The sequence below is a fragment of the Boleophthalmus pectinirostris genome, unplaced genomic scaffold (genome assembly GCF_026225935.1).
Source record: "Boleophthalmus pectinirostris isolate CB_2022bp ecotype Guang Dong unplaced genomic scaffold, ASM2622593v1 HiC_scaffold_8, whole genome shotgun sequence".
Classification (NCBI taxonomy): domain Eukaryota; kingdom Metazoa; phylum Chordata; class Actinopteri; order Gobiiformes; family Gobiidae; genus Boleophthalmus; species Boleophthalmus pectinirostris.
Genome location: NW_026571515.1, coordinates 9,117,538 through 9,127,856, shown reverse-complemented (window position 1 = coordinate 9,127,856; position 10,319 = coordinate 9,117,538). Strand labels below are relative to the sequence as shown.

Here is a 10,319-nt window from a genome sequence, read left to right as displayed (position 1 = left end):
CTCCCGCAAATCTGACGTGTAACATGACTTGGTGGTGTCACTTTTTTGTCTACAAGGAGATACATAATTTAATGCAATTCTGAGGAGCATTCTGGACAAAGCTTCAACTTATCTTTAAAGACGAGTGTTACGTGCCCCTTTGCGCATCCCATACAATATTTTACATTTATGTTTTGTGGCGTGTTTGGTCCGGGTATAAACAGTGTTGGGGAGTAACAGATTACATGTACCAGAGTTATGTAATCAGAGTAAAAATTATGAGTAACTGTATTCGGTTACAGTTACTGTTTCATTGAGTGGTCATTAGATTACAGTTACTTTGTAGAAATAAATGAATTACACTGTGGTATTTTCCTGTTTTTACATTTTGGGCTATATCCCTTTTTTTTTTTTTTTTTATTCCACTGGTAATTCCACTCATTGCTGGACACTAAACCAGGTCCAAACCAGGTCCAAAACCAGGTCTAAACTAGATCTAAACTAGATCTAAACCAGGACTAAAACCAGGTCTAAACTAGATCTAAACTAGATCTAAACTAGGACTAAAACCAGGTCTAAAACCAGGTCTAAACTAGGTCTAAAACCAGGTCTAAAACCAGGTCTAAAACCAGGTCTAAAACCAGGTCTAAAACCAGGTCTAAAACCAGGTCTAAAACCAAGACTAAACCAGGATTAAACCAGGTCTAAACTATGTCTCAAACAGGATTTAACAGAACTAAATCATGCTGCGTGGACCGTGCCTCCTCCTCTTCTATCAATAATATTTTTAATTTGATTAAGTAAAGTCTGGGCTTTTTCTTGTCTTTTAGCAGACAAAACGTCTTATGTTACGAATTCCTCGTCTTTGCTTCTCTACAGCAAAACAAGTAATCCAAAGTATTCAGATTACGTTACTCGCTTTAAGTAATTTAATGGATTACATTACAAACTACATTCTGGGGTATGTAATCTGTAATCTGTAGGGGAATACATTTTATAAGTCACCTTCCCAACACTGGGTATAAATAGGCTGTTTATCAGTGGTGCACTCTCTTGCTCCTCTCTCTCTCCTCCTCACAGGTTCTCACGCCGGGCTGGCTCTCCTGCTCCTTCGTTCTAGTAACTTTTTGTTAGCCATTAGTCTTTTGCTTTGACCTGGTGCGACCGGCTGTCCTGGTTTCACTTTTCCGTTGGGTTTAGGTTTGTTGGATTTTTTTATCTTTCGTTACGGGTGCTGGCACCAGCTTCTACGGCCCTGTATGGGGTTGGCCCAGTGTCGCACCTTTTGGTTCTGTTTTGCTGGCTCATCAGGTCCACCTTTCTGTTGTTTTTCTGGGCACGGGTTAAGAGTTTCTTTTTGGGTTCCAAAAAAAAACCCTCTCTAATCCTTAATTTGGTTTCCGTGTCCTTCTTAAGTATGTTGGGACTAATTTTTTTGGGGTTGTAACATATTTATTTTAACAAAGAGGAGGTAACGGTGCACCTTTAAAGTGGAACTAAATAAATCAGTGTTTTTCACTACTAAACTGTCTGCATGGTGTTTTAATCGCATTATTTATTAGGGATGTAACGACATCCAAGTCTCACGATATCATCATGGTATGAACCTCACGGTTACGATATTTATTGTGATATTTTATTTTAACAAAACTGTGAATATGCTACTTTTTCTTCTTAAAATGCCTTGAGAAGATTTAATCTAAAGAACTTAGACTTAAAATTGCGTAGAACTGTTAATTCTTCATGTAGTCTGCACTGAAATTGAGCAAAGGATCATGGTCTATGTAGTTCCCTTTGTCTTTTTTTGTCTTTTGCTGCACCATAACTCTTCATTTAAGCAAAGAGACTTGCAATTCGATATATTGTGATGGTCCACGATATTATTGTGAGAACTTTGACAATATGACATCGCAATACTTCGGTTATTGTTACATCCCTATTATCTAGTGTTCCTAGTTCTTTGGAAATTTTAGTACAAACTAGGCAATTTGCAGGTCTACAAGATAAAGTGTTAAGAGTGTGTGCTGCCTCCAATGCCCACTGCAATTCCAAGTAATCTTTAATCACTCAGGACTGCCATGATTACAGCCAGGTAATAGGCTCTATTCACACTAAAATCACAAACCAGGAAGACATTTGGAAAAGTGCGATGACAACTACTAGTAGTAAGTAATAAGCCTGACAAAATCTAGGAAGAATGTTGTTCGGCTAATCAACAATTACAACCATACCTCAGCGCACAGGGTACACGCGATTACAAGAGATGAGGCGCAAAATTCAAGATGATTCCGAACAGCACGTACGTCTGCAGTCTTCATTTTACCGCTGATCACATTTACTTCAGTGAGTTTTATCACAGTCGGTCGGTGAGCCCAGTGTCGGGAACTACACCAGAAGTTGTAATGTCGTCCTGGTTTGTGGCGGAGGTGTGAATAGAGTCTATACTGATTGAGTTTGAAGTGTGGTTATCTGTTAGACCAATCGCACTGTTCCTTATACTTCCAGACCAGCTATTTTTCCCCTAATCAGCTTATGCCACACTGTGCTTGCAAATGTAAAATATATTTTCACAGTTAGGTGAAGGTTAGTGTCAGGATTATGGTTAGGTTAAATGAACAGTTAATTTGGTTAAGAGTAGTATAGGGAGAGGTTAGAGGTTATGGGTAGAACTTGGTAGAACTGACGCCTCCAGACCCACCACTCGCTTTCCACTTTAAGCTCAATTTATGTTGCTGTGAACCTCCTCCACAGAGCGTCTGCGTTGACCAATGCGCACCTCTAAAATTTTCTAACTACACTTCGAAACGACGCAGACAACAAGGGAAAGCGACACAGACAATAAGAGCTGTGATTGGTCCTCTCCACCACCGCTCTACATACATTTTCGATACTCCACTTTCCTTAGGGTGACCATATTTCCGTTTGTGAAAACCTGGACACCTTGGGGGAGGGGGGAGCGGGGGGTCTCACCGTTTCTCGGATTTTTTTTTGTGTGCAATTTTGCATGCTTTTTTTTTTTTTTTTTTTACAGCGTATGAACGCGTATTGTGTATTACAGGCGGGTAATAATTACACACGGGTGGGTCAGTATTAAACCAGGTCTAAACCAGGACTAATCTTGGATTTAAGAGAGAAAACGCCGAGCAGTTTATCCGCAAAGCGCGATCGAGCAACTGCCGCGTTTAACTCCGTGAGGTGCGGAGCTGAGCCGGTCCTTTCTCCTGCGTCACCTCCGAGCCCGTCCTGACGGTGAGTCCTGTTTCAGTTCTGGTTTAGTCCTGTTTTAGTCCTAGTTCAGTCGTGGTTTAGTCCTCCTCTTCAGTCCTAGAATCAGTCCTGGGTTAGTCCTGGTTTAGTCTTGGTTCAGTTCGTGGTGTAGGCAGCGCAAAAGTTTGATATAATCTCAGGTTAACGGGCAGGTGTGGTCCTGTCCTGCGCGGTTGCGGTGTTGTACTGGGGGTCTCCAAAAATGGACCCGTGCAGGACTCTGCGCTGTTGGGCTCCATTACGGAATAAAAGAATCTTCAGTTCGTTACATAAAGAAGGAGGAAAATAACACAAGGACGACAGCAGCAACAAGTTTTAAGAAGGAAGTAAAAAGTGTTGTAACTGTCCTGTGTGAGAAAAGTGTATAAAGTTTGTGCTGAGGGGTTTTACAGCCTTAAAACAGATAGAATAATTGTAAAATATAAAGTTGACTACTTTGTGGATTTCACCTGTCATGGGTTATTTTTAGAATGAGGGACACTGTACTCTCACCTCACAACCTGTGCACATGGACTCCCACTTGTCCCGACCAGGACGGAAAACGGAGAATTTCTTGTACAAGTCATTGTTAAATGCACATTTGTGCTTCGGTATGTTGCAGACTGACCGACTGTTTGTGTCTCGCTCCTTCTGAGTCACAGACGCTACGAGAGACGCTCAGTTTAATGCCCCCAATGAACGGTACTGAAAACCCGGACATTTGCATCACTTTATAAAAAAATATGGACATGTCCGGGGAAAAACGGACGTTTGGTCACCCTAACTTTCCTGCTTCATTTTATTTACACGAACGCCATTTTTAATTTTTAACCTCCTAGCTTTGTGGCAGCAAATTACTTACGGAATTACGACACATAGACCTCGACTCAAATCCTTAAATAAAAAAAAACAATGGTGACAAGGCAACGGCAGCAGTGTGCGTTGAGTCAATGCAGAACTATAATTCAGCCATTAATCCTATAGGTACTGCTCAGTTTTGCCTCACATAAAGGGGCATTGTGTAACTTTTCTGGAGGGGGTCCAAAACCTGTTAATGCTTTGTCTTGACTTGTCCACAGTATGGCATTAAACTAATCTGTCTCAGTTATTTAACTACAAGTGTTATTATTACTCAAATCATCTTCACATAATCTATTCTTACTTTGAGTGGGGTCGCCTCTCCACAAATCTCACCTGTAATTGAATAATATGTTAAGTACTTGATCTGTACCTGACATTTTTCATCTCTTCTAGTTCAGGAAAACACCATTTACTCCATTCAGTGTTTTGTAAAATCTACTGACGATAAAAGCCTTATAAACAATATGTTCTGGGAGAGAAAATGCTGCTAGGGACAGTTTTATTCGATCCGAGGGACACTGTTGGATGTGAATAACTGCTTGATTCTCTGTCATGGATCAAGATCACACTAAGTGAGGCTTCATTATCAAAGAGCTATCTGAAATTCTCTCTAGCAGTGGTGGGCCGGACTGTACACCCTTCAGAGGAGCCCTTTCAAATACACACTTCAGACACAGGGCTAGATGGAGTTTTATGAAATTGAGAAAAATGTGACTCTTAGAAGCCCTGGTTTATTAAAGATGTAACTTACCAACAATGGAAGCTATGTTTGTAATCTGTAGAAAATTGCACTGTTGGTTATTGTTCCTATTTCACTTGAAGCTTAATCTGTTATAACAAAATTTTGTGTTTCTATAGGGACCCCCATGAAATAAAGCAGTGTGTATTTTTGTGTGTATTTCTTTTTGAAATCCCCAAAGTTTGTGCACAGATGGAGGAGACGACGAGGCCTCATGGAGCTCTTTGAGGACATGCACTGGACACGCTGAGCTCCAGGCCTTCAGATGTTTTCCTGTGGCCTCTTTTCAACAAGACCAACAACAATATTCATGCTAAATCTGAGAAAAATATGACCCAAAATGCTCGTAAAGTTTTTGTCTGTGTTCTTAGTCAGTGTGGAAGGTGCTCACTGGAGGCTGGGAGCTACAACTGCCAGAAAAATATAATAACAATAAAATTAATACATCGGACTTAATGTATATAGCCCCTTTTTGGACACTCAAAGACGCTCTACAAAGAAGTTGGAAGTAACACTGTAGAAAACTGAAAGGAATTATGGGGGAATGCCGCACTGAACAGGTGAGTTTTTAGTAGTGATTTGAAGTAGTAAAGCTGTGAGCCCGAGTTTCTTATGGTCTGGTGCTTTGTCCTGATGAGGTTGGTGTCGGCTGATCTGAGGCGGCGGGTGGGACAATGCAGACGGAGAAGGTCAGTGAGATCAGGAGGGACTTGTAGGTGATAAGGAGGACCTTGTATTGCATGTGGTTTTGTACAGGGAGCCAGCGGAGTTGTTTGAGGACAGAAGTGATATGGTCTCTGGAGCGAAGGCCTGGAGCAGAGTTCTGGATGTATTGTAGTTTTTGGAGGTTATAGTCAGTGTTGGGGAGTAACGGATTACATGTACCGGAGTTACGTAATCAGAGTACAAATTATGAGTAACTGTATTCAGTTACAGTTACTGTTTCTGTGAGTGGTAATTGGATTACAGTTACTTTGTTAAAATAAATGGATTACACGGCGGTATTTTACTATTTTCACATTCTGGGCTAAACCAGGACGAAAACCAGGACTAAAACCAGGACTAAACCAGGAATAAACCAGGTCTAAACCAGGTCTAAACCAGGTCTAAACCAGGACTAAAACCAGGACTAAACCAGGACTAAAACCAGGACTAAACCAGAACTAAGACCAGGACTAAACCAGGAATAAACCAGGTCTAAACCAGGACTAAACCAGGACTAAACCAGGTCTAAACCAGGTCTAAACCAGGTAAACCAGGTCTAAACCAGGACTAAACCAGGACTAAACCAGGGTCTAAACCAGGTCTAACCAGGTCTAAACCAGGTCTAAACAGGGTAAACCAGGTAAACTAAACCAGGTCTAAACCAGACTAAACCAGGTCTAAACCAGGTCTAAACCAGGACTAAACCAGGACTAAACCAGGATTTAAACAAGACTAAACCAGGACAAAACCAGGATTTAATAGGACTAAACCATGCCGTGTGGACCGTGTCTCCCCCTCTTCTATCAATAATATTTTTAATTTGGTTGAGTAAAGACTGGGCATTTTTATTTTCTTTTAGCAAATAAAACTAAAATGTTTTGTGAAGATGTCCTCGTCTTTGCTCCTCTACAGCAAATCAAGTAATCCAAAGTATTCAGATTACGTTACTCACCTAAAGTAATTTAATGGATTACGTTACAAACTACATTTTGAGGTGTGTAATCTGTAATCTGTAGGGGAATACATTTTAAAAGTCACCTTCCCAACACTGGTTATAGTTGTTGTAGTTGTGGACGGGAGACAGAGGAGAGGAGATAAAGGCACAAACGAGGATTTCTGCGGTGGGCTGGGAGAGGGAGGGCGGCGACGGGCGATGTTGCGGAAATGGAAGTAAGATGTTTTAGCGATGCGGCTGATGTTGGTTCTGATAGAGAGGGTAGGATCGATAATGATATCAAGGTTGCGTGCGGAGGGGGAGGGGGTAATGGTATGACCATCGATAAAGAAGAAGATGTTCTGAGCAAAGGGGAGGAGAGCTTTGGGTCCAGTAATAAGCAATTAGTCAAAGGCACTTTAGTATTAAAAATGAAAAAAGCCTTTATTGGACTGGGCCAAACCATTATTTTAAAACACGATATAGCGACCCACAGCAGCCTTCACCACGCAGAAGAACATTGCTGTTTGAAAGGTTTTGAAGCAACAATTTAGCTTTAAAATAACCTTTAACCTTGGATAAAAACTTTTGGAACTTTTAATGCACAAGTAATGTTTTTGCTTCTCTTTTCTGATGGTAAGTCATTTGTAGTATCAGAATGCAATATAATAACACTGAGTATGTCTCATTCTTGTAGGACATTTTGGATCCATGCTTCTCAGAAACAGCTGCTGGCTCCAGATTAGTCTAAACCTCAACCTCCATAAGAGCTCTGCTAATCCCCCTAGAGAAGGTACATTCAAGAATACTCAAGGAATGCTCAAAATGCCACTCCACGATTTAAGATAATATGGTTTCCTGGGATCCAGAATAACATACACAGTTCTCCAACATTAGTAAGTAAGTTTTATTTATATAAAGCTTTGCACAGACATACATGTCACAAAAACACTTTGCAGAGAATTTTTCAATCACTCCGTAACCGGTGGTGGTAAACTACTATTGTAACCTGGGGCAGATTGACTGAAGCACAGCTCCTAATCTGCGCCATCGGTCCTGCCCAACCAACACTCACACACACACCACTTTCATACTAGGCTATGTGGGTGAAGTGTCTTGCCTAAGGACACAACAACAGTTTTGCAACTGGTGCCCCGCTGTGGCACCTGGAATTCCCACTGGTCTCCCATCCAAGTACTAACCAGGCCTGGCCTCACTTACCTTCTGAGATCTGACGGGATCAAGCTTTGACAAACCAGTATGGCCACAATATTTGACCAAGAGTCTGGTCACTGTTGAATCTCTCTATGTTCAGATGGCCATGATTGACAGGTGGAACAGCCAATAGCCAAGGGACATGCATGGTCTGTATCAAAACAGAAAACAGAAAAGCTGCTTACGATAGAAAAATACCATTAATAATCTGGGGTCGATGCCCAAGGACACTAGCCTGATTCATCAGCCATTTTCACTTCGTGGAAACCGTCTGACCTCGCGACATTAGAATTTTTTTGCTCGACGATAGGTGGGTACTTTTTATTATTTAACCACTCGCTGCTATTTGGTCATGACGTATGTAATGCCCCTGCTAATGGGGCTGACTGGTATATTAAGCTTTTCCCAAATCCCATAGGAAGAAGGGCAACAACGTCTTTCCCCTTGATGAAATTCACCAAACATTCTCTTTATTCTGGCTTTAAATCCTCGATCTTGTTGCCAACACAGAATACATGGCTCTTCACTGATTGGCTGGTTCCCGAACTCGCACTTCCGAGGTTTCTGTGAACTGTCTAGTGTATTCTGATTCCTGACCTAGTTGCTAGAGAGAAATTAAATTGAGCGAAGGCACTAGATGGCGCCAGCCTGGCTACAAGGACACAGCGACAGCATTCATCTGTGGGAGCTGGAACTGTACCATCAACCTCTGAGTGTGTGGTTCTGACCGTTCAATCAATGATGTTTCATGTAGAGAGTGGGATTCGAACCACCAACCTTGGGATCCGCGGACAGACACTCTATAAATTATATAACTGCAAAATAAATAGCTCAACCATTTCACTACCAACTGACTTCTGCAGACTAGCAGATACTCTGAGGGCTACAAATATCTATACACATCAACAAATCCTTTTATTTACTTACAGAAAAGTTTTTGTTCAGTGGGATGCATCATATCATCTGTCTTTTAAGTTGAGATTGTCTTTGTGATTGCACCATCAGTTTCTTCTGCTGTGCATCCATCTCTTCTGTTACAAGTGTCAGAAACGTCAACCCGCTGACGCACTCGCTCTCACTGCAGTGTTCAGCTGCTCACTGTGGAGAATGCATGGGCCAAGCTGCCAATCAATAGAGATCCTTTGTGTTTTATTTCATTGCATTTCAAGCACATGGCAATGTTAATTTAGCCTGTTTGAGATAACAGTGTGGTGTCAAGCTGAATTTATCTTTGTATGTATCTGTGTGTTTGAAATGTAAAAGTCCTATATGACGATAATTGTGTCTTGTGAGATTTTAACTATGTTTAAAATTGTTACCTCCTCAAAAACAGACCTGAGTTGTGTTTTGTTTCATTAACACATGTTTGGGTAATCCTTATTATTGGTCTGTCTACGTCTCCAAAGCTCAAAATGCTGTTCCACCTTGTGATGTCATGAAGCGGTAGTTTTCAAGTTCACAGCTCCTTTTACCTTTAGTTCTGTAGAGATTAAAAATTCCAGGGCTGAAATCTTCCAAATGATTCTAGTGAAGGTGTATGGCGTTTAAAAACACAGTGGAACACTTCTTATAATACCACATGGCATCACAAGGTGGATCGTTTCCTGTTTGAGAGAAGAACCTTTTAATTGACATTTTATTTATTGAACACCATAAAGTAAAAAGCAGATCTGAAAACTAAAATAATCCAATTAATAAACGCACATTGTTGGACACTAACCATCTGGAAGCAGCTGCCTGGGGCTCTCCCAGACAGCTGCTCCTTTATCATGTTTCCACATTAAAGAGAAAATGGATTAAACCGGCGAACATCAAGTATTAAAGAAGACATATTATGTCAAGTCAATTTCTCAGGACTTTTAACCACGTTATAAATGTTTCCCTTCTCATTTACCCTCTGAAGTTGTATTTGGAGTGATTTGTGCACGTCTGAGCGATCTATAAGACGTCATTTTTGCTGATCAGTTTCCATTTTCATTTCCAACGGTACACGCAAACTGCTATGTACTTACTTCGTTCTCTAATTTTATTTTCTTAATTGGGGTGACAGTAACTCAGTGGTTAGAGAGTGGTCAATTCCAGCTCTCACCAAATGTTGTCATTGTGTCCTTAGGCAATACACTTCACCCACCTTGCCTAGTATGAATGTGTTGTATGTGAGTGTAGGTTGGAGGGGCAGACGACACACAGACGCACTTTGGCAATCTCGTTTTTGTCTGTCCCAGGGCAGTTGTGGCTACAGCAGTATCTTACTCAGTGAGTGAATGAATAATGACTACAGTGTACAGTGTAGTGTGGATTGGGCAGTGTTGTGTCTTACTATTGTGATCTGCAGCTGTCCATAGGAGAGACCAACAGCACAGATCTTTGACGTTATGACCAATGAAAAACTGTAGTGAATAGGGCTTGGTATCATTCAGAAGTTGCCGACACGATATATACCTCAATACAATGAGCTTGTGATTTTATACGGTTCACTACAGTATATTTCAAATCGATTTGATACAGTTCAATAAAAAATAAAGGCTAAATCATGGCTGTGATACTAAAAGTCTTTGTTAAACCACTTCTTGTGCAAAGTCAATATGAAAGACAAACATTTTAATCATCAAAACAGTGAATTTGACAAAGAAGTTGCAT

At 40.9% G+C, this 10,319-nt stretch overlaps 1 pseudogene; it reads right to left on the bottom strand.

The window, feature by feature from the left end:
• Positions 1-7,618: 7,618 nt before the first annotated feature.
• On the bottom strand, positions 7,619-7,736 carry LOC129412473 (5S ribosomal RNA; annotated as a pseudogene).
• Between the last annotated feature and the right edge of the window lie 2,583 nt (positions 7,737-10,319).